Here is a 6,000-nt window from a genome sequence, read left to right as displayed (position 1 = left end):
TTGAAATTATAACATAGTTTCAAGCCAGCACACAAGTATTTTTCATTTTTTTTAGATGCAATCCCTTGTATTTCGACCCACGTCACATTGTGAAGTATAATTCAACCTGAAAATGTAAATCAACCGATAATTCATAATACAAAATTTGCATAAACCGGCTACACTGTAAAACTGCAACAAGGTTTCACAACATTTTCTTACAGTCCTCTACAACTGTGGGAATACAGCCGAATGTAAGATGTGGTCTTCACGAGATAATCCACCTGTAAGCGTGCGCCTTGTAGCTTATTTTCAGTCAGTCGGAAATTCACCCCCAGTCGTATCATAAACGTAATCGCCAACTTGTCTCATGATTAGTATATCGTATTGGTAACTCCGGGGAGTGATTTCTGATGAACTAAAATACGAGTCTTGCCTGAAGCGAAACAATGCTACTGGATTGTGTAATCAAATCTCATACAAAATCAGATATTTTCTGTCGCTCTCATTGTGGACTTTCAACACTCAAACTCAACCAACTCATAGAACAGAACGTTGTTATTGGAAAGGAGAATAACACTCTCGATATACGTATATATGAATACGGTGCAGCAATAATACAGAACGGGTAATCTGAGGGCTGCGAATGGAGCTGGTGATGGAACCTCAGGGCTTGATTAGCCTACTAAATATCTTGGTCAATAAAATTAGAGTATCCATAGACATACACTCCGATAAAGATGGAGGCATATGAACAAAAATACACTTGAATATACATATAGAAATATAAATATATAAATATGAATGAATATAAATATCAATATATATAAATGTATAATATAATAATATACATATAATATAAATAACATGAATATGTAAATTTATATGTGAACATCATTTTCATGTGTGCGTATGCATATAAATATACATATCTACGCATATAAGTATGCAAGTATACAAGCATTGACTTAGAGATATCTCGAAATATCCCACTGTCCTTGTTGATCGTATTCAAATACACCTAGAAAGTAGGTAGTGCCCATAGAAATTCCATTAGGCAGAGACACGTTAAAAATGAACCAACGTATACCTGCATAATGATGGGTACTTTGAAGTTGATTGACAAAAACTGAGCAAGAATCTACTTCCGCAGCGGAACCATGTGGATTGTTTAGGAAAAAGAGAAAAATCATCGTTTTTTGTGCGCTATCCCCAAAAATAAATCACTTACAAGAAGAAAACCTTCGAATAAAACATACAGTTTTGCGTAATTTTACTTTAAGTAAAACGCTAAAACATAACAGTATGTAATAAAACAAAGTCTTTAGAGCCTGTTAAAATTGCTCTTGTTTCATTTAATTGGAAAGGCCAAAACGCCCCCGTAGGATGTGGTTGGGAAAAGACAGGTTGTTTAATGACGCAAAGACAATCGATAGAGCACATAGGAGTAAACTTTGCACAATCGGCGTGTTATATAATGTCGAGAGAAAGGACAAAACTGACCCTCATTACTTCATCCCAACAATGACAGCTAAATCAAACTTCACCACCATGCCCTGCATGAAGTAACTCACAGAACGCAAAGCACATTTTTCGTCTGAGGCTGCCGATCGGCTAGGAGATGAGATTAATGTTAAGCTGCTGGACAGAGACAACCCAGGATTTCCAGTTTCAGTTCCAAATTCTAGTTGCTAACTTTCTCTTACGAGCATGGCTAAATTTCTGTCAACCCGACAGATCTGATCCGCGGTGATATTATACGCAACAGAAGTGGCCGAATACACTTTCAATAAAACCGTAGTTTCCTCGCTCAGCACGTCACGTTATCTGATGGTTGAGGATGAGCTTGTTTCATTGATAAACTTTGAACCTAAATGACGAAAATATCGTAACAACAACCGAATAAGAATATCATTACTGGATTCGATAACTGGTAAACCGCAAGAGATTTGGTACTGTCTGTCAAATTTTGGGTGTCCAACCGCTGATGTAGCTTTCTGGTATCCGGCCCGGGTAGGTCACCTGCAACTTTGCACTCTTGTCACACACAACTTCCCCTACCTTGTTTCTTTTTTTACTTGTTCGTCTTTTGTGCGACTGAACCCCAAAAATGATGACAACAACTTTATGGCTTTAAACTTGGACAAATCGATCAAACTGTCGAACAACGAAAGTAGTACAACTTTCTTACACGTAGGGCAAAATTACGACTCACTTTTGATTGACACAAAAGGCTTTTTTTAAACATCAACCTCAGAATACATTTTAGATAGAATTTTTGTTCAAATTTGTTTCAGATCCAAAAAGAAGAGCTAACGTTTTTCTGAAGTTGGTGAGTTAATTTTTTTCTACAGCCGGTAATCCTACAATATAAACCGCATCAGTTCATCTGAGTTGGTGAAAACAAACAAGTTAGTAACACTGTCAAAGATATGAGGTTCAAGGTCCACGATAGTTCCATCACATGTCTCGTTTCCTATATGTACGAAATATCTGAAGTTGACTCTGTGATTAGAGAGCGAATCACTTGGCCAGAATGTTCGTGGGTCAAGTCCAAACTGTGCATCTCCAATGATACTGTCAAATCACTAATAACCAGTGCATAATCGAAAAGGTTGAATATAAGCAGAGAACTCTCTAAACGGTAATTTGTCATTACAAACCTTTTTGAGTATAAAAGAACAACGAATGCTTAGCTAGGAAATAAAAATGGCATGCTGATGAACAGAATGGAGGTAACATTCGGTGAGACTAATGAAACTTATGAGAGAATAGAATAGGCGTTTTGGATTGGACCCAGATTTTCACGTGACGAGCTTTGATTCTATATAATTATCAGAAGCATATATATTTAACAAAAATGCTGAATTCTCCTAAAGAAAGGAATTAGAATTGCGTTTTTCAAAAACATTCCAGATTGAAAGAAGATCCCGATCAAAAGAATCTCTGCTGGACTTGTGTGATGCCCTGGGACGATTGACGCCATCGCGATTTCACGATCACTACCTGGAGTCGTTTCGGGTACGTTTGGTTCCGTTCCACGAATTGCCTATATTCGTCCGTTGCTGAGTCTCTACAAAGGCTCAATGTAAATTGCATACGTGACCGAAAAACATATCGCCCATTTTGGAGTTTTTATGCCGCTCGGTAATCCATAGCGCAACGTTTGATTTTTTTTCGTCTTTTTGCTCGTCGTATTTTCTCTTATTAGAAGGAGAACAGATTGCACCCGGTAACGAAGCAGTTCATCGTGCGTAGGGCAACCTAATCATGAACAGCTAATTCATAACATCCGCCAATAGTTAAGTTTTGTAATGGTTTTTCCCATGAAGTAAATTTGGTTAATCAGGACTCTTAACAACGGAGGTTCATTGAATTATTATACGCGTGTAACGGTGATGCTACTGAAGGAGAGGCATGCGAGTATTTAGTGTTGTTCGTGGAATTTCGATTGGGTCTCTTTAAAAGGGGACATCTGTTACGGAATTTTTGGACTCGCTCTGGAACCTTTTCTTGGATTTGAGCGATGAATGATTGGATTCAATGAATATCCAGGAAAGTTCAACAAGCTGCGTCCAAGAGAAGATGGATAGATGTCCAGTTTTTATGAATAAAATGCAAATGAGGGTTTGGCTTCCCTGTCTAATAGTCTGTAACCGGTCAGTTGACATTTTCCAATAAGTAACTCCGCAGCGAAGGCCTTCTTCCTTTCACGGGTATTTAAGCGCGGCCACTGAGTTGAAGTATGATCTCCAAATAAACAAGGTAAACAAAAACCTAGTTGGTTGCTTCGTTAGGACATATACCACCTCTTGAGGGACAGCCAGTTGGATCTTAGCAGTCTACTACATTGGAAGACTCTCCAAAAGTAAATGAGGTAACGAAACAGGATTCCCATATGGGAGTGTCAGTATCGGGACACCGTTAATTTTTAGTAATATTCTGCTCAGGATACCTTGTTGATTGATGATGAAGCCCGGTCGGAACCCATTGCTTTTGGATTTAGAAAAGAGCAAAGATTGGACTCAGTTTGCATTTCGCCGTTAATTTCACAGCATGTACCATGTGATATCAGTAAGCGATGACTAGAAAAACCCCCAACAAGTTTCATAAAGGAAACTATTCACAAGGTTGCTGAAAACTCTTTGACAGGCGACGACAGGTTTCGCCCTTCTTGGGGCTCATCAGGTAGGCGCAGTCCCCAAGTATCCGTCAACCTTATGCTCTACTCGAACCCAAAGTGGACTGTTCTCGAGAGGGACACTCATCTGCAAATCAATTTGGTTTGCACAAAAGACTCAGTTGAATCTTTCGTTTATGATGTCCTGCAACTGATTGTGCTGCACACATGCCACCTCATGTTTCAGTTGGCACGATTTTCAAGACATTGCAGAACATTATGAAAGTAAATAAATGCAAACAAGTGTATTTCTCAATGGGTTTCCTTTATTCGTAAAAAAAAACTTCACACAGACAGCACGGATATCAGCTCTTCAAAACTGTCTTCAGTCTGGTCTGTTTGCACATCATATCGCGTGCATAGCACATGGTTACAAAATTTGCATCTGGTTGGAGAAACAAACTATCTGAATGCCATTTATTAACGATGTTCTTCGTGAATGTGACGAAATACGAGATTTGGTGATCACGCGCCGAGACTGACAGTTTACCTAACCAGTCGGTCGTTTAACATTTAATGTCTAAAGTATGTCTGCTTATTCGTTGTGCGGTTCCTCTGTTGCTAGACCAATGGGGAAAACCTCGAGAAAAATTTCCATGACAGACTGTAAGCACTGCCTTGACGAAGTAAAGACAAAAGTAAATAAGAAGAATAATGGTTGAATATTCTTGTTCCAACCGAACATTACAAAGCCACTCGATCACAAAACTTGGAAAGATCTATAATCATTAAACATATTTGGCATGATCCCAGTTTGTTTCCACAAAAGGAGCGTGTCCAGAACCTCAGGCCAAGTCGATCAGATAAAATGTCGACTACCGGTTTGATGGGAATAAACTTATTCTTGTGATATATAGACTACAGGTCAACTACTCGCTGTCTACATTCATGTGAAATCGATAAACCTTTTCATCATTGTTTTCCCGTTCCGTTTTACAGGATATAATAGCGAGTCCAACGATTAATTCGCCGCAACGATTTTTCTCCCCGTCTGTCTTTGTTTCCTAGCTATCGGTCTGCTTTCAAAGTTCCGCCTCAAAAACCTAATGATAACGGTATAAAAGTGACCAGTCCAACATAAAGCTCCCCAATGATTGACATAAAACGCAGAACGGCTCGTTAAAGTTAATGGGATGTGAAAGTTGAACGGACATACTGACATTTGCCTGTTCACTGGAGTGCGAACGGAAAGGCAGCGAAGTGAATGTACAATCTAGCTCACCAAAACTACTTTAATGAAGAGAGCTATGAGGTTAATCGGAATTGTCGTACATTCAGTACTGTTGTGGACATCCGACCAATCAACGCACGTTCCAAATAAGCATTGACTATGAAAACACTACCTAAGGTCCCCAAATCACGAATGCGTGCATTGATGAAGCAATAAAATACCTTTTATTCCTCACGCGTTAAAGATGCTCGTGCGTAGCAATTTGTGATAATGAATCCCATGAAAATTCACATTGCTCGCCTCCACTCTGTCGGTATTTTTTGAGTAACACATTTGAGTTCGGTGATGGCGAATGATGGAAGATAAGCTGCCAAGTTCTAATGCTATTTCAAAAGCACTATTTACTCGCATCACAACTAAAATAGTAATAATCGCTCTGTGGTGCTCGGAACCAGAAATTTTTGAAGCTGAATTACTTGTTGTTTGCGATCTTGGACTGAGGGTGTTGTCTATCCAACCTGAGTTGTGTAGTACTTCAGTTCTCATGAAGACTAGTTTTCAGGTGTCCGCAATAACAGACCCAGTTGGACAAGCCGAAATGAGTACAGAGTTTGAGAAGCAAGGTCGCGTTCCCCCAAATCATGCAGTTTGAGTGCAGCTAAACAAATAA

General features: G+C 39.1%; 2 protein-coding genes across 2 annotated transcripts in view; one reads left to right on the top strand and one right to left on the bottom strand.

Moving 5' to 3' along the window:
• Positions 1-2,308, top strand: part of T265_06090 (hypothetical protein) — a gene marked incomplete at both ends in the record, with an annotated part of 17,757 nt that extends 15,449 nt beyond the window's left edge. The window contains one exon of the mRNA XM_009171268.1: positions 2,277-2,308. The remainder of the gene's footprint in view (positions 1-2,276) is intronic.
• Positions 1-6,000, bottom strand: part of T265_06089 (hypothetical protein) — a gene marked incomplete at both ends in the record, with an annotated part of 53,966 nt that overhangs the window by 42,987 nt on the left and 4,979 nt on the right. The window lies entirely within an intron of this gene.

This window comes from Opisthorchis viverrini (genome assembly GCF_000715545.1).
Source record: "Opisthorchis viverrini unplaced genomic scaffold opera_v5_134, whole genome shotgun sequence".
Lineage (NCBI taxonomy): Eukaryota > Metazoa > Platyhelminthes > Trematoda > Opisthorchiida > Opisthorchiidae > Opisthorchis > Opisthorchis viverrini.
Note: the sequence above shows the minus strand (reverse complement) of the source record. Positions and strands in the feature narration are given on the sequence as shown.